This window comes from Psittacula echo (genome assembly GCF_963264785.1).
Source record: "Psittacula echo genome assembly, chromosome: Z".
NCBI classification, from domain to species: domain Eukaryota; kingdom Metazoa; phylum Chordata; class Aves; order Psittaciformes; family Psittacidae; genus Psittacula; species Psittacula echo.
In genome coordinates, this window is record NC_137742.1 from 15,525,615 (window position 1) to 15,545,307 (window position 19,693).

A 19,693-nucleotide genomic window follows, 5' to 3' on the forward strand; every position below is an offset into this window, starting at 1 on the left:
CTATCTGACAGTCCTCATGACCATTGATGTTCTGACTGTAGCAATACAGTAATTTTGCATGGTCAAACACTGCTGCAAAAGCATGCGCATAGTACCAGCACTAGGCAAATCTTGCAATGATCAAAGGACAAGCTCATCTTTGCAAATCTGAATGCTAGGCAGTACATGTCATCTTCTCTTATGTCCAATACTCAGAAATAAATATATTCATATCTGATAGAACATTTCTGAGAATATAAATGGCAACAAACACAATTAAAATAACTGTTCATGCTTTGAAATTTCTGTGAAAGTTGCACATCTGAAATGTCTATCATATGCTTCATTTTACACTTGCTGGTGGAAAAGCTTCCTGGATTCTCTCTGTTTTTTCCACTTATTTCTGTGAAGGATGTCTGTGGTTAATTTGGGGAAACTAGCTATTCTTAGGTGAATAAAAAATTTGAAGGAATTAATATTTCAAGGAACAGGACCCACAAGCCTGAAAGCAGCTTATACATATTTTGCCTTTTTCTTTTTCACAAAAAACAACAGCAGTACCAGCAACAAAATCACAAGATTATATTCAAGCAATACAAGAATATCAGCAATGGTAATACCTTCTCATCTATAAACATGCCATTCAATTCTCTGTGTAGACCAAACCCAGCATCTAAATCCCAGAGTAGCGATGGTGTGTTACTGTTCCCATGTGCAACTTTTATGACTGCATCTCCTAAGAATTTTTTCATCAGAGCATTTATTCAACTTTTTCTTTCTTTTTACCTTTCTGAAAAGTGGCTGCTTAGGAATTAAATTTGACAAAAATAGAGGAAAAAAAAAAGTGGGTAAGAACTTCACTGAGTTTCTCTGCCGTAAGTGCTAGTCCATCTTTTTAAGATATTTTTCATGTATTGATATTGTCCTGTGCTCTGAAGTAGTTTGAATGGTTGGGCACTCCCATCAGAACACCTCTGACTTTCCAATTCAATGCTTACAAGGAATATCATAGTCAGGATCTTGTTACCTCCATAGTTCTGTCAGTACCATGGTTAGAGATGAAGTGAAATGATATAAAATAAAAATACTTCCTTTTCTTTCCATGCTGTTTTTAACCTGCTTCATTTCACTAACCTTAGTGTATTAAATGATCCCAAAACAGGTGAAACATCATAATAGAATTATGTGGTAAGTGAAGCTAGATAAGAACAAGACAAAAATTATTGGCTGGGGCAGGTAATCCTTAAACCATGAATATACGGGGGAAAAAAGTATGTGGGAGAAAATTTTTGGACAGATGCATTAATATTGTTTAAGCAAGTTTGACAGTCTCCTTCCTAAGTCAGAATAGTGTTGCTCTGTATATCTGTAATATGCAATGCATGCAAATGTGAGGAGTACTCAGTAAGAGAAAGTCATTATTAACACAGTTTTCCACATAAACTTCCTGCTGCCTGCTCACTCTTATGGGGCTTTTGCTTCCTAGTGGCATGCTAGGAGCAGCAGCAGAAATTACACACTTTGCCATTGATCATTTCTTTGTACATACCTGTCCCGAGAGAGTTACAGTCTACCTGTTTTCATGCTGCTCCATGATTACATGTATGTGAACCTCATCAGAGGGCAAGGCAGAGAGCCAGTAGCCCTGGTTAGCAATGCTGTGCCACTCCACAGAGTTAAAGTCTGGGGAAAAGTGCCACTGTGCTGCAGCGGGGATCCTGTGACATCATCACTTTGGGAGTACCTGATTTTCAATAAAAATTTTATATTGGTAAACATTGTCAGGAGCTTCTGACTCCCATTGCTATAGCATGCTATGACAATAAATGTTTCTTCATGGTTTTTCAGTCTATGCTATCTTTATGTCTGCAGACAGAACTAGACTTCCTGAAAAATGTGCTGCTGCATTTCCATTGGATTGACATGTGAAGGTGGTTTTACTATTTCTGACACAAGTTTGATGTGTTCATGAGTGAATTAGCAGCATTCTTTCATGTATATACGCACTGTCATGCTTATGGGAAAAAATGGGCTTTCCAGATACTGCTTGTGGACAGCTACCATGCAGAACTCCCTGAAAGTTCAAGTCAATGCTGTGGCTCCTTAAAATTGTCATAATTCAAACTCTATACTCTTACAACCATTAGCTATTGTTGTTATAGTTTGACAAGGAGCACAGAAATCTCTTTCCACTATTTATATTTTTCTGTCCTAGAAAAAGTAGATCTGTCAAATTCAAGAAAGAAGTCAGATGATGCTGGCAGAGTCTCTTTACCCCAGCTATGTTTTGTGAAGGATATATTTCTGCCATGAAGGAAAGCCCAGCGTACTCCAGAGCATAAGGGTCAGGTGCACATTAAGCTCCTGGTTTTCTGCTTGGGTGTATCCACTGTAATAAATCACTCTTTCCAGAGCAGAGTCCTTCTCATTGACATCTAAAGCTGATGGAAAGCACCTGCCATACAAAATAATCTTGCATGCAAAAAGTCTTTTATGACTTGACCTTAGAAATGCTCTGTCAGCTCAAATCCCAAGAAACTCTTTGAATACAAAGCTTATATTCAGGTATTAACCATCATGTTTCAGAGAATTACTCATCTTCAGTGCCCTGCACTCCCTGCTCTGTGCTCTGCCCCTAGGCTGCCCTCAGTGTCACCTGCCATGTCACAGGCTCTTCCCTGCCCTTTTTGCTGTGAAGCTCACACACAGAGGGCTCAGATTAAGCGGCTTTTGAACTGCTTATTTTGCTCTGCAAGCTCTGTGGTTTCTGCCAGTGTCGGTGCTCCTGCATTCTGCCTGCCTGAGTTCAGCAGCAGGAGTTCAGAGGAACTGAAAGCAGCGCTGCAACAGAAAATGCTCCAAACAGACCAAATGGGAACACCAGACCTCTACTAAACCCTTCAGAGGCACCAGAAAACCCTCCTGAAATTGTAGAATTCCCCATAGCTGTCAAGAGCCCTAAAGTGTACAGCTGCAGCCCCATGAAGTACAGGGCTTGCCACAGCGCCTTTATCCCTAGCATCCCACAGCTCATGCCTTGTTGAGGGCTGCAACTGATCATCAGTGTTAGCTTGATTAGATGATTAATGAGCTAAATTGCAGTGATGTGCGTGTAGCTGTGATGGCTGAGTTTGCAGCAACCTATTCCTAGCCTGAGGCAAGGGGGATGGGGAAAGGATCTGCTAGCCATCTTGACAGGCAGGCAGGCAGGCAGGCAGGCAGGCAGGCAAGCAAGTAAGTGGTCTTACTGGCTGGGAAGTTGCTAGAAGCTGTATATGAGGGGAAATCAGTAGAGGCTGGGGTGAGAGGGAGGATGTAAGTGCAAGGCAAGTCTAAAGGGAGCTGGGCATGAGCAGTCTGTGTGGGGAAAACAGATCTGGCTGCTGGGGAGCACAGGTACTCATGCTTCCTTAGCCCTCCTCCTCTGTGCCCCTCAGCAGCGTTCATGCCTGTGCCCTGCCTTCCCGCGCCATCAGCTCACAGGGCCCTGACTATCTCTGTGCCTCCCTGCTGGGGCTCAGGCTGTTACAGAGGGACCCAAGGCTGGTTGGAGCCAGCACAAGCCTGAGTGCACGTGTGCATACAGCCATCTTAGCATCTGCTGTCACCAGTGTCCTGGCACCCAGGGAGAGGAGGAGAGAGCCTAAACTGGGGGAAGGGGAGACTGAGTGGGAAGAGAGGGAGGATGCAACTTGCTCAAGGAAGAAGTTGCTTAGGTTTCCTCCCCATTCACCCTCATATAATGGTGGGGGAGCGGATTTATCCAGTGGCCTGGCTTTCCCCTTGGCATCCCCCACAGCTGCTGATACCAGGAGGAAGAGGAAGTGGAAAAGCAAGAGGAACAGACTGCTTTAGCAAGACACCATTGACTTCCCTTTCTCCTCAACATGTCCTTCCCTGCCTCTGGCTGTAAGGCAAAAATATGTGCAAGAACACGCAAACATCTTACCAGGAGTTGTGCAAACCTGGGGGAGGGAGAGAGGGACACCCCATATTTTCACACTCAAACTTAACCTCCTTTCCTGTGCTCTTGTACGTTAGACCCCCATTAGCTGTGCAAATTTCCTCTACTTTTAGTGCAGAGAAGCAAAACAGAAACCCGTGTTTCCTAAAACACATCTCAGTTCCAGGCAAGGCCCTGCTCTCAGTATTTGCCCTTCTGCACTAGCTTATGGAGGCATAGAGGACTTGCAGCTGATGTCTGTGCCGCCTCAGGTAACAGCTAGCTCAGTTATCATGAGCTTTCTCTGGGAAGAGGGTAGCAAAGGGCTATCTCTCAAAATCTCCTCCTTAAGCCTCTAAAGAAAAGGTTTCAGGTGAGAGCAATTTAGGTTTTATTAACATGAGATGATTTCTTACAAACAACTCTTCAGTCTTTTCCTTTTAAAAAGTGGAAGATCAGACCTACATTTAGTAACCATTGCTGAAATCGCACCAGCTGTGATCAGGCTGCTTTTGCTTTAAAAATATATTTGCCTAAAAAAAAAAAAATAAAAAATGTATTTTCATGGTCACATTTGGTAAGTAAAACAATCTCTAATAAAGTTAAGACAAAAATGTCTTTTAATGAAACTCAATTGGCATCTTTCTGTTTTTTATGTGCTCTCAAGAAAATACCTGTCACAAGTAGGACCAAATTTGGAAACATCTGAAACAGAGAAAATGAAAGTTCAAGTTAAATTCTCAGTTGCCATGAATCTTTTACCATTCCACCTCTGCACCCTTTCACAATGCTTTTGTGATAATTAGTATTATTTTTCTCATGGTCTTGAATTTCAACTTTTTAGTTACCATATATGCTGTATTACAAACAGGCCTCTGTGACAGGATGAAGTTAGGGTTCATTTTTGCAGAGCTAAAGCTGTGTTGTAAGGAGGTAGGGAATGGGTTGGGATCCCAGTCTGTGAGTAGTATCAGGTAGAAGGATGAGGATGTAGAGTAAAGGTCTGAGTTGTGGAGGGGAAGATGCACATCAGAAGAGAGGGGAAAGGAAGACAAGAACACTTTTCATCTCCAGCTACTGCCATTGTGCAAACAGGGTTCAGGAGTCCCCTGTGTAGGCCTGGCATGCATTCTTTCTTGCTATAGACCTTTTCTATTTATTTATAAGTCACTGTTCATCTGTTTGCCACATGCCCTATGCACCATTTCTGCAACTCCTCCAGTAAGTCAACAGTTTAACCACATCAGTGGGAAACTCATCAAAGAAAAAATGAGCTGAAAAAATGAGCCTATGCTGTCATGGTGTTCAGTCACTCCAACTAGTTGTACCTTCTGAGGAAGCAGTATGTTCTTAGTGTTGATGTGGGGCATGGGTCACCTAACAATTACACTTTTAAATGTTTCCCCAAAAGGCTAGAAGCCTGTGTAATGACCTCAACTGTTTTTCTCAGCAGTTTGTAAAGATGTCTCAACTACCTTCCCTCTGGCTTCCTACCACAGAAACTGAAGACTGCTGAGCACCACATAATCACTGAGAAATACTCAAAATTAAAAATACTCAAGGAAAGGAAAGAAAATGAGAGAAAAGGAAAGGAACCATGGTTCCTTTCAAAGGAAGTGCTTTTCAATCCAGATAATTTCACTGGTGGAGGTGGCAAGATGCAGCATTTATATCAGCAATATAAAGAAACATAGTATTAAAGTAACTGCACTAGATGTGTGCTTGACTGAAGAGTCCCTCAACTACTGTTGCAGTGGAGGAGAAGGAAGGTAGGAACACAGACTTTGACCATAACTTCATGACAGCTTGGTTTGTTAGACAGGAACAAGCAAAATAAAAACAGTGTAATTTCTGTGCTACGCATGGGCAGAATCCTTCTTGTTCCCATCTCTCAACCAGTGCTATCCTCCAAGGTCTTCCATATGAGCCTTTTGTTGTTCTTATACTTTTTTTCTTCAACCATCTGACCAGTCAGAGAACTGACAGAACCTCAGAAATGCTTTCATGTAAGCAATCTCACATTCTCTAGTGTGAATTTTCTTGTGTGAGCAACACATTTTCCAGGATTGTCAGACATGAAATCAGGCATCTGAAAAAATGTTCAATTCAGTATGTTGAATTTTAATTAAAAATAAATGCAGCCCTTTATATGATTTCTTAGTACAATTCCTGACATCAGTAACTAAGACAATGGTTTGGCCTAAGTAACAACTCCCACAGCATAAACATTTCAAAACCCATAATAATGTCAAAAATGTTCCCATGGGAGTTTTGATCCAAGACAGTAAACTTTAGAAATGAAACCCCAGTTTAATCCAAACATCTCTGAAGAGACTGTTTCAACAGAAATTTTCCTAAGATCTGCCTAGGATTTGCACCATGCCTAACATCCTTTCTATGGCCCAATCCTTTGGGCTTTTAAAAATGTTTATTTTTACTATCAATGGATTCTCATCCCTGATCCTTAGCAGGTAATAGCAGATTGGTCACAAAGCCTGCTGGATTTAAAATGACTGACTAACTTGTCATATAAACCCATAAACAAAGGAAATGGGAAGTTAAGTAAGAATGTACTCATCTATGCCTCTGACAATCACAGTAGAAAACCAGAATCAGTTTTCCATCTGCTGACAGCCCTTTTGTTAAAGTCACCTTTATCAGAGAGTGTACACAAACCCCACATTCTGAAGCTTTGCTAGTACACTCAGAGCTATTTCTTTCAAAACAAATACTTCTAACTTCCTGCCTTACTCTCCTTTCTTTTACCAAGACTTGTCTCTCTTTTGCTAACCTCACTTTTCACCTTTTATAACATACTTGGAATGTGCTACGTGGGAAAAGAGATATAAGTGGGCCATATGCCCCATCTTCCATCATACAGCTGCCCTGCAGCTAGACGGATCTCAACTTTCAGTTATTGAGCGAAAGGGAACCCAAATTCGTGCATCGCTTCGTACAATTGTGTGTGTTTTTATTGCAGCGTCGCTCCGGGTGGTTGCGCAATAGTGACCTCTAATGGAGGAACACCTCCCGTTACAAATCGTAGCCTGGCAGCGTAATTTAGGTTGGGAGGGACCCCTGGAAGTCATCTCGTCCAACTATCTGTTCTAAGCAGAGCCAGCGTTCCCAAATTATTCTAAGCATTCTTCAGTTAGGTTTTGACTACATGCAAGGATGGAGGCTGCAGCCCCTCTCTGCTGCCCCAGTGTTGGGTTACCCTCACTGTTACAAAACCAAAAATACCCCAAATCGAGCAACCAACCAAAAACCTCCCCAAAACCCCAAAATCAAACAACCAAGCAAAAAAGCCCAAACAAACAGAAACCACACAAAACAAACAACCAACCAAAAACCCCACCAAAATAAACCCCCAAACACCCTAATTGGGATTTTCTTTTTTTTTGCATCTTATTCCCAATGCCTCTTTTTTCTGTTGCCTCTTGTTCTATCTTTGTGCATCTCTGCGATCAGTATGACACCCTTCCATTAGATATTTGAAGACAGCAATAAAGTCCCTGCTTTGCATTTTTGTCTCCAGGCTGAACAAGCCCAGTTCTCTCAGCTTCTGTCTGTCATGTTTCTTGGTTCCCTGATCACCTACTGCGAACACAAAGAATTGAGTTGTTGCACTGAGCCTACCTGCTGCCTTGCCCCGCAGGCAAAGACGTTATGGGTGCTTTCTTAACTTTAATCATGCAAATTTTGTTGCTTAGCAAGTCTATTATTTGCAGGCACTTGAATCTGCTGTTTATAGGATTGTATGTGAGAATAAGAACTGGAAATTCAGCAGGGTCTTTTTCAGTTTTTCTGTCTCCTTACAAAGGCTACAGGCTATGATAGATCAAGAGGCAGCACATACCAGCCTTTCTGCTCCAGGGGCTAGAATATATGGGGAAAATCAAATTTAGCAGTTTGTTGTTGTGCAGTATCACAACACTGCCAAATCTGTTGCTGAACACTGGCTAGGTTGAGAGATAATGCCAGTTTGCTGGGCATTCATGAAAACATGGGCTATTGAGTAGATCATTGCACAGGATACTTTTATTTGGGGGGGGGGGGGGGGGGTGTAGGACAGCTACTGACTGTGGTAGGGAGAAGGGCAGAGGAAGCAAAAGGGCATCAGTGGTCCATTAAGGGAGGTCCATGTATTGGCTGCTCATTCTTGCAGGCTAGAATGAGCAGCATAAATCTGAGCCCTAGCAACTGCTCTTAGAGACTTAGGAAAAGAGATTTAATGGAAAACTCATGTCATATAAGGAAAATATGCATATCAATGGAAACCCTAGTGGTAAAATAATGAATGAATTAGAGACTGAGCTCTGAAAGAGGACAAGGTGGGACCAGTCGTAAAAACAGGACCATTGAGGGATAAACACTTGACGAACTGACATTGTCTAAAGGATTTGAAAAATAGTTTAAAACTCACTATGAGGTGAAGCAGATCAATAGTTGTGGCTAAATCGTTTTTTTGTGAGGCTTTGTACAGGAGAAGTAAGCAGGAGCATAGAGACATAATTTCTGAAAGTTTTTCTCCTTCAGGGAGAATAAGAAAATTCAATCTCCCTATAACGTATTTTCAGAATAAAAATGCAGATGCCCCCAGAGGTTTACAGAAAGGTCACGATATTGAAGAGGTTGTGACACTTCTCCAAGACTTTGTTACGCAAGGGAAGAAAAGCTGTTAGAGATGTGTCAGCAGAAGTGAAAAGGACACATAGCCGTAGCTGCAAATCCAAATTTCACAAGATCCTCTGATCCACATGTCATTCTCTGAAAATGTTAAGCCCCCAAAATTAAAAAAAAAAATATTTTGACAGTATTTATGAATTAAATTTGGCAGATTTTTCATGTGACCTATTTTAAGCATGTGTAATAAATTGTTCTTATGAATTTTCCACACCTATCAGTGATGACATTACAAGTTAGAAGCTATTGTTCATGACTTCAGTGAAAGAACATGGGTAAGGCTTTCTTTTTGTACATTTTTGTGTAGTTTTTCTATTCCTAAATTTTATGTACTCCAGCTTTTTCACTGAGGAATGTTGCTGCAGGCAGCTCCTATTTTGCTCATTCCAGATTTTCCTGTTAGGAGTCCTGAACTCTGATGGAGAATTATTTTTATTCTTTTCAATTTTTTTTTTTGGATTCTGTTAAGTAGAATATGAAAAAAAAAAAAAGAATGTTCTCTTTCTAAGAAAAATTATCTGGAAAAATGGTATTTTATTGAAATGGTCCCTCAATTCCCATCAGATTCTTAATCCCAGAATGTTGATTCAAGTATAGATAATTTACTAATAAATATGAAAGCTTTTCCCTTAGGACAAAAATATTTTAAAAAGTGCACCTTTAGATATCAAACCATCAGGAGACATTGACAATATACTTGCATGAGACAGCTCTGGAATAAATGACTACAAAAAGATCTCATATCAATATAAATAATAAAATGAGAGTCTGTTATCAAAAGAAAAGGGATATTAGGGCAAATGCTGCTAATTCACGCCTTTAAGTGTGACTGTAGAGAAACGCAGTAGCTTTAATAAACGGTGATCAAACACAGTTTCAAAGAAGGGAATCAAGTGTGGAAGCTTGTTCTTGAAAGCAAAATGTTGTGGTTTGTTTTCTTTTTTCCCAATTTCTTCAACAGCTTTGGTATTTTTAAAAGAGCAGTTATCTTGGCAGTCCTGGAGAAAGGGAGCTGGGAGCCCTGCATTAACTTGTTTAACTTACTCTTTGTTAAAGTAGGAGAAACTGACACATAAATTCCAACATTTTTCGTGTTATAGTTCAGGTGGCAAAGAGAAAGATTGGGGTAATTTTGTAACTTAAGAGTGAAATAAACATGGTATGTTTTATATTATCTTCACATTTACATTTCCATATGAAAGTGACTTATCTTTGTCCAATTTACATTAATAACACATTTTTCTATTTAACCTTTTTTTTTTTTTTTAACTCTGTAGGAATAGGAAAATCCCTAATGGATGAAGATTCGTCAAAGATATGGGGTCTCTTGTAAGTCTGTGTTTTGTCCAAATTGCAAAGTACAGGGGTAGGGAAAGTTGAAGTTTATTCCACTTGTCCTAAATACGCCAGGTGTTTCCTGATTTCAACGTGAATGGGCTGAGCATAGACATGGCTGGATGTCCCAATAGTTTTCCTTAGTAATGTCATGGGGCTCTCATTATTGTGTTGCAATAATTTCATGGGGCTCCTAAATTGGCAGCAAGACACTGTAGGATAAGTAGGATGCCAGAGTTTGGGATGTTCTGTTGGGATGTTCTGAATGCAGTTTTGCCATCTAGGCCAATCTAGAAGCATCACTGGACGTTATGTATGTGCAGAACATAGCTGTCATTGAATACTGTAGACAATCCACTACTGTTCCATTGCTTGACCAGCGTTACCACTACAATACTTTTCCTGGTGTCTTCTACAGTGAAAGAAAATCATTTTTGGATTTCACTGGAACAGATGTTCATTTATACATTTTCAGAAGTAGCCTAAAGCTCAGAAACAATTTTTCTCTCAGTTTTTTTCTACTTCTTATGCTCCATTTGGGCTTGACAGAAAATTGTGCCTGGCTTACAAAAACAATAGCATCCTGAGCTTGTTATTATTCTTAACCTTGTGAGTTGTGTTTTGCACAATTCAGTTTCAGAATCTGCTGTGTTGCTAGTTATGTTTCAAGTAAGACACTGGGACCTGCTGGTCTACTGCAGCTATCTGAAATCCAGTGACCACAGTGATCATTGCAGAAAGGTAGAAGTCCCTTCATATGGGGTTCCTTGTGAGTCTGATCCCTTTGAGTGTGGTTAGACCTTCAACCTGTCAAATACTGTTCTAGAAGAAGACAAAACTCTAAAATGAATGCTACAGAACTATGGCACTGAGCCCTAAGTTACTTCAAGGCAGTTGTTCAGGCATTGCCTGTGTGGAGACTTTTGCCCATGGCCATAAGGTGAATGACTGAGTCTGCCACAATGTAAATGTGAAGTTAGTAACACTGATAAAGCAACAAGAATGTCTTCTAAACTGAGACACCTGGAAAGTGTGCCACACCTCATTTTTTAACTGCCATTCTAGCTCCATCTGGATGTTATAACTAAATAGATTCTGGCAGTCCTCTTCCAGGAGTACTCTTTTCTAGATTTTCTTTAAGGTCTTTTTTTTTTTTTTTTTTTTTTTTTTTTTTTTTTTTTTAATACCAAATGGCTCAACCAAATTCCTTGTTTCTCTATATCTGCATCAGAAGATATATCAAAATTCTTATGTATCAAAAATTCTTTTGCTTCTTATATCTAAAAATTACCAGTATCAGTGCAAGAAGAGAGGCATATAAAGGCCGTTTCTGTAGGTTAGAGATCAACACAACTTGTCTTGGCTTGAAGTCAAAGGAAAATGTAGCTTTTTTTCTGTGTGTTCATCAGCTTTAATCTCATATGAAGCTATACCTGCCCTCACCTATTATTGTAGTCCTAGTGTTTTTTCAACTCATATACAAGCACTTTGTTTTAAACTTGTCTCCATTATGATGACTGGAAATGAAATAGTGAATTCTAGGTTTTGGATCTCATTTGTATCTTGGGATTCTGGACACCTAGTTCTGTTCCTTTCCCCTCTTGCTACACTAAAACCAGAACCAACCTAAGCCAGTTTGTGCCCATTCTCATTCAAAAAGTTCATTGGCTTTTTTTTGTAGGAATAAGTTTGTTTTCCAAACATGCTGATATATGTCTACTGTAAAACTGCCAGAGAACAAACCTGCCTATATTACTACTTACTCTATATTCTTCATCTACTTGTTTTGTGCTTCTGATTTCTTTTCCTGTCTTCTTATATTGCTACAATATAAATTTCAACCCATGCAGTATCAAAGCAAAGACCAAAAAATGTGATTTGTTTCCTTGGTGAGGTTTCTGGATTGCCTGTGATGCAAAGATGAACAGACTTCTTTCCCCATAGCCCTGTATAATGTTGTCAAGGAAATACAGTAAGCATATGAATTGATGGTTTGCATTACTCTGAATTGTCATTCATATTTGGATTCAGAGAAGACAACCTGGGGCTTTGAAAATATATAAACAGAAAAGTGAAACTGTTAATTGTTGCTTATTTTCAAACTGCACTTGGCAATAGCGGAAGTCCTGTATTCAATATGTTTGCATATTTACACACTGTTCTGAAACAAACACTTCTGTGAAAGCAGCTAGATGTATGAATCATGCCAGAAGAGTAACTGAGCATTTGCCTTGCAAATTTTAATGGAGGGTTGCAGATACAAAGGCTTCATGTGTATTTGGACTCTTGAATGAATAGGCCAACTTAAAACATCTCTATGTCAATCAGAAATCAGAAAGTAACAGAATAGCAAGTTGCTAGTTTGGTTGAACTGTTGGCCTTGCTCAAATTCCATTTCTCCGTGTGTAAATCCAGAGTAAATCAAGAGACTTGAACTATTAGCATAAATAAATGCAATATTTTGCTGTTGATTCTACACAGTGGGATTCATTACAACAGAAATAAATAGAATAAGAAATAGCTGGTTTATATTTTGAATATATAAAAATATTACTTATGTAAATGATTTGAAGCCATTGCTTTTGATTCATTAAAAATTGAGTCATTGTGTAAACAGACTAACTCAACCATAAACATCCGAACTTTGTGAGACTTTGTTAAATATAAACAGTATTCTGCATTTAATCCTATTTCATGTTGCTATTTTTAAACGGCGACTTGCAGTGAGCAAAGTTAAACCTTTTTCCCCCTGAAGCCACTGAATTCTACAGTTTGGGCTCCTCTCTAAGTTTCATGGGATACCTTTTTTACCTTTAAAAAGATTGACAACCTCAAATAAAGAATACTTCTTTAGTAATATTACCTTCAAGGAAAGATTGCTTTATTTGGGCATATGTACTATGATAAAAGTATAAAGCTGTTCCAGGAGTTCTAAACTATTTCCCATTACAAAGACGGCCTGAAAAGCTATTCAGATTTCACAAGTTTCAATATTGATCTGTAAAATCACCTATCTTGAAATTACTGGTTTGGTTTATTAACAAAATACTTACAAAAACAGATGCATATATAGAGTTTGGAATTTTAAACCCCTTCTTTTTAAGGAAGCACATAAATGCATAAAGCTTGAGTGTTTGGTGTGCTTTTTTTTTTTTTTTTTTTTTTTTTTTTTTTTTTTTTTCAGAAAAGGTACAAAGTACTTCTGAATCAAAGTAAGGCAATGCAATTTTTCCCTGGAAGTCTTATTAAAAGGTTTGACCTATTCCATTTTATTTCTTGCTGTTACACTGACACTTGACTGTGGGGTTCTTCTAGGTATGCAAACTAATTTAGCAGCTTAGCCTTGAAAGCAGCTGTTTTCCTTAATTTTGAATGACAGAATCATTAAGACACAAGCAAACCAGTTCATGTGATGAAGAAGCTAAAAAAACTTAAAAAGTTTCTTCATGCCCTCAAAAGCGGGAAGTCAGCTGCAAGAAACTGAATTGAAAACTATTAGAAATATGTTTAAAGTTTTACAGTCACATCCACTGCAGTCCTAATACTAAATCTTATGCATCCATGTAATAAAAAGTAAACGAATACAGCTCTGTACCTACCATAGTTTCGGGCTGTCTGTCTCCACAAGTCTGCTAAAGAGTATGTACTGTACTAGAGAGAGTCAAAATGTTCTCTGTCCTTCACTATGCACTTCCTTTTTCAAAGTGTACGTGGTCTATCCAGCCTTCACAAGAAAAGATATCAGGAAAATTCTTGTTATGCATATTATCAGAGACCTAACAGAATTTTCAACAGCGTTTGTTTAGGGTACACTGCACCTCTGTGAAGGACAAATGACAGAGAATGTGTATGCTTTCATTTTGTGACCTCCAAGTTAGAACAAAACCCAGGTCTACACTGATGAAAAGATTATATAGTTATGTTTCCTCTAATCCTTGACTTAATAAAAAAGATAAATGTTTTTTACTTGTCTTTCATACTCTGGTTTCCTGAATTTTTTGTGTATTTAGGCTTCACTACCTACCCTATGCATGTCTTTTTCTAGCTAAGATTTTCATGAATGTTTAAAATCTGAAGTAATTTTCTTTCTTTGATAAGCTGCACTATATTTCTGTCAATTAGCCTTTGACTATTCAGTTCTTCATAGCAGATACTATCAAAAAAATTTGGCTGTTCTGGTCTGACAGGATGTTAAAGTTCTGGACTGCTGCAGACTTTCTATGCACAAAAAGTGAAGGTAGAAAGGAAGAAAATATACATGTTAAAGGGGGGGAGAGGGAACACTGATATACTTTAAGTAATGTTCAACTACTAAATAAAAAATCAGTTGAGTTGTCAATAAGAAAGTTTCTCTGTATGAATTAGTGGGGGACAAAAAACCAATAACAAAGTAACAGAAAATATCTGTGTCACAAGGAAGGTTTAAACTGCATTCTGTGATGAAATCAGGACTTTGCCATAGGCTTCGTACTGGATCACTGAAAGGATTGCTGCATTGTTGTAAATCCCAAAACACTGGTTTTCAATTACACTTTCAATGTAATATATCAATATAATCTATTATATAGTTAATAAAGCATATCTCTACAGATATTTCTAGTGGCAGTTAGCAAACATATTACCTATTTTCTGAAAAGCAGAGAATTTCTAGAGCAGCTAGCTACACTTATTTGTTTGAGCACAACATTATACAGCTCTAAGAACAGACAGAAAAACAATTTGAAAAAGAAAATATTAGGTAAATGTAGCTACATTTAAGGTAAATTTCATTAAAGATGGATTACATCTGAAAAACTTAGTATCTGTTTTACAAAGTTTGTTTATGGTATTTTTGGCCACACTTGATCTATCTATATTTAAGCGGAATATTTCATATAATGTCCTTTGTTGAATTTTAAGTGATGAGAACTGGAGAGGATGTGACCTGTCAGAAAGACTGCAGGATAGGTAAGTAGCTGGTTAAAGCAACATCACTTTAGAAGTGGAAGGGGAATTCCTGAGTTTAACTGGAATTACTTGCAGCATTCTGCAGATACAGGACTGATCGTGAGTTAGCAGTCTGGTTCAAGAGCCGGGCCTATAGCAATGTTATCCTAATATGTACTAAACTGAATGGTTCCATTAATACAGTGGATAATCAGGTCATTATGTAGAAGGAATGAGAAGATTTGATTATTGGAGTGATAGAAGTCACCTAAAGTTTAGTAATTCAGTCATATACTTAGGGCTAAGAAGAATTTTTACTTTGGGAAGGGAAACAGTAAGTATGAGTCACTAACATTGCATGCACATATGAAAAGTGATTCAAGTGTGCCTTAGTGAAGTGATTTTTAGGAAATGCAGGAAAGGAATGTATGCAGAGCACTGATGAGGGCTCATTTAGAGTGTTGTGTGCAGTTCTAGTCATAGTGTAGAGGTACAGGTGAAGTCTAGTATGAGTAGAAGGACTTTATGGCTTCTGAAAGGACACTAAAAGAGCTTGCCTTTTCTAATATAAGAAAGTGGAGATGAAAGAGGCTATGACAAGGTAGTCTTTACCAAGGAAGGATGATCATTTACACTGAAAAATAAATGATTAAAATCCAATGGTTATAAATAGGTTGTGAGTACATTTAAAGTGGGAATTAGACAAAATTTTATATTCATTTATAGTTGTTTATATTAAATGATGGTCTTCCAAAGAGAATAGAATCTTAGAAGCATAGAATAATTTGGGCTCAAAATGACCTTCAAAGGTAATCTAGTCCAACCCCTCTGCAATGAGCAGGGACACCTTCAACTATATCAGTTAGGTAGATAAAGGATAAAAGAGATCAGTAAGGCTTCCATATGCTACATGAGCAATTTATATAAAAGACTTAATGACAAGACAAGGAGGATTCTGATGCTAGAGATAAAAAAATCTGCCAGATGGAGAATACTAACTATGCTGGAAAGATGCTTGGTGAGCATGTCTGGTCACACTGACAGTTAAATCTCAGACCGTGATATGTTTCCCTAGGCCTATCTTCTATTTAGTTTGGTTTTGTTTGTTTGTTTGTTTGTTTTTTTATTTTCAAACCAAGAATGTTTGCATGTGCAGCTCTTGAGAAATTGCTCTGTCTGCTAGAGATTTCCTGATTTTGATGAAGATTCTTGCTGTTCCCACATTAAGGCAGTAACATTAGAGCTTCCACCAAGAGCAGCTTTATTCCAGGTGCAATGTACGTACGTGTTAGGCTTCAGGCTTTCACGTGTCCCAGGAAGACTGCAAGGATGCTGGGTGCATGTGTGGATTGTCCATGGAGAAATTCTGTTTGTTCACTTGGGAACATTAATTAGTGGCAGCCTATTAGTTAGTGGAAGCCTGTTTCCACTACTGTTGTGTGAATGGAACTGTTCACAGTGGCAGAAACCAGCGAAAGGTCTTTTTTATTCTGCCTTTGTAGCACAGGGTATGATTTGCTTTCTTTGGTTATCAGTAAACTTTTGCACTTTGAATGCTCTCCTACCCTAGGGGCCTGGGAAACAGTTCTCCTGTTTTCTTTTGTGATGTTTGGTTTTTGGCATTCAAAGCCTTCAGGGTCACTTCTGGTGGGCAGGAGGCAGGTAAAGAAGGTTTCAAGGGACTCTTCCAGACCTGGGCTGCAAGTATGTAAGGGACTGGTCTTATTGATCTGATGGCTTTTACCATTCCTGTGTTGCTAAACCACTCAGCTCTCACACACTTTTGTTCTTAATTTTTTTTTTTTAAAGAAATCTGTTTTGACTTGCTCCCATGTGGACCAGTAGAATAGCTAAGTTAATAATACCTATTCCTTGGCAGGGGCATTAATTTGCTTTTGTTTATTTTTTAATTGTTAATTTGTTTTTGTTTTCTCAAATTAGCTGCCTTTCTTCATGCAACTTCTTTTGTAGTAATTGTCCATTAGGTTCAAAAGTCACTGAGAAAGACTGCCAGGTATGTGCAACGACAATACAGTTGCCTCAGTCTTGTTTCCTTTGGAAGTTTTGCTAAAAATATGGATAGCAAAATAACAACTCCTCTGTTCCTTTGCAATGTGCATCTGATTTAGTATAAAGATCTTTAACACATTTACATAGACAAGATACAAATATCTGGCTGTTCAGCAAATGTTGGGAAGAGCAAAGCAGTAGCTCTAGTAAAGCTGCATGTATAAACATACTGGTGATTCAAGACATTAACTAGATGTAAGATGTGAGGTTGGAAATAAAGCCACAAGGGCCCTTTGCTGAAGCTAGTTATTCTGTCAGGTTCTGAAGCTCATACCAGATTTGAATTCTTGAAAGTCAGTTAGAAAACAAACTACAAAGACTTAGGAAAAACACATTGACAAGGGCACACCATTATGCAGCCACAGACATACAAAAGATGGACCATAACCACTGCATTGGCTCATCTCTGTTAAGACATTTATTGGTTTGTTTTGACTAGTGATCATTTAAATTGTAGGTGTTTTTAAATCATGGCATTCCATTGCTCTTGGGTAGCTAGCTGGTCAGCAGAAACTGTGATGTGTAGAATTGGTTTGAGATCCATTATTGTCTTCTAAAAAAGGAGAAAAAAATTTAAAAAATTATAGAAGATAGTAGCTATGACATATATATTGGTCAAAATTTAATTGAAATAGTACTGTCATGGCTCACCAAGAACATGATTTCACTGTGTTTCAAATATGATTGTAATGTAAAGTAAATCTAATGAATCACAAAATCATTGTGGTTAGAAGGGATCTCTGGAGATCATCTATTCCAACCACTGCAAAGGCTGGGCCACCTTGAGCAGGTTACACAGGAATGTGTCCAGGCAGGTTTGAATGTCTCCAGGTCTGGATACTCTACAGTCCCCCTGGGTCAGCCTGTTCCAGTGCTCTGCCACCCTCAGCGTAACATTCTTCCTCCTGTTGAGGTGAAATGTCTTGTATTGTAGTTTATGGCCATTGCTTCTCATCCTGTCACTGTGCATCACTGAAAAGAGTCTGGCACTATCCTCCTGGCATCTGCCTTTGAGACACTTATATGCATTAATGAGATCCCCTCTCAGTCTTCTTTTCTCTAAACAGGCCCAGCTCCTGCAATCTCCCCTCATAAGAGAGATGCTCCAGACCCCTTATCATCTTTGTGGTCCTCTGCTGGACCCTTTCCAGTAGCTCCTTGTCTCTTGTACTGAGGAGCCCAGAACTGGGCACCGTACTCCAGATGTGGCCTCACTGGGGTTGAGTAGAGAGGGAGGATCACCTCCATTGAGCTCCTGGCCACAAGGGCACAGTGCTGGCTCATAGTCGACTTGTCATCCACCAATATTGCCAGGTCTTTCTCAGCTGAACTGCTCTCTGGTAGGTCAGCCCCCAACCTGTGCTGGTACTTGGGGTTCTTCCTCCCCAGGTGCAGTACCCTATACTTGCCCTTGTCAAACCTCATTGGGTTTCCCTCCACCCAATTCTCCAGCCTATCAAGATCCTGCTAAACGGCAGCACAGCCTTCATGAAGAATGAAGGAAGAATGAAAACACATATTGTGATTTTCAGAAGACTTAAGTGTCTGACTTCTGCTGGAAGAGTGAATACTCAACAAGTGTGATATATCAAAAGGCAAAGTTAGGTTAATTTTTTTCAAAGACCTTTTATTATGCCTTATCCGAGGAAACATATCTGGTTATGTTTACAAGCTCAGGAGTGTTTTACAAGCTAAGGAGCGTTGCATCCCAACTAGAAGGAAGTGCAGCAAGAGGGCCAGGAGACCTCCTTGGATGGATAAGGAGCTGCTGAGGAAACTTCAAAGGAAAAAAGAGGCTTATGAAAGGTGGAAGCAATGTCAGGCCACCTGGGAGGAATACAGGGATGTTGTTTGGGAAGCTAGGGACCAGGTGAGGAAGGCTAAGGCCCAGTTAGAATTAAACTTGGCTAGGGATGCGAAAGATAACAGGAAGGGATTCTATAGGTACATTGCAAATAAAAGACAGACTAGGGACAAGGTGGGCCCTCTTTGGTAGCTATCAGGAGAACTGGCTATCCTGGATTTGGAGAAGGCTGAGGTTCTTCATGACTTCTTTGTCTCAGTCTTCACTGGCAAATGCTCTGACCACACCACCCAAGTCTTGGAAGGCAGACACAAGGACTGTGAGAATGAAGACCTTAGGCCCACTATAGGAGAGGATCTGGTTTGAGATCATCTTAAGAACCTGAATATGCACAAACCCATGGGACCTGACAAAATCTATCTGCGGGTCCTGAAGGAGCTGGCAAATGAAGTTGCTAAGCCACTGGCCATCATATTTGAAAAATCATGGCAGTCAGGTGAAGTTCCCAACGACTGGAAAAGTGGAAATATAACCCCCATTTTCAAGAAGGAGAAAATGGATGACCTGGCGAATTACAGACCAGGCAGTCTCAGCTTCGTGCCTGGCAAAATCTTGGAGCATATTCTCCTGGAAGACATGCTAAGGCACATGAAAAACAAGGAGGTGCTTGGTGGCAGTCAGCATGGCTTCACTAAGGGGAAATCCTGCCTGACCAATTTGGTGGCCTTCTATGATGGGGCTACGGAACTTAGGGACAGGGGTAGAGCAGTTGATGTCATCTACCTGGACTTGTGCATTTGACACTGTCCCACATGACATCCTCGTCTCTAAATTGTAGAGGCATCAATTTGATAGGTGGACCACTCAGTGGATAAAGAACTGGCTGGAGGGCCGCATGCAAAGAGTTATGGTCAACGGCTCAGTGTCTAGCTGGAGATCAGTAACGAGTG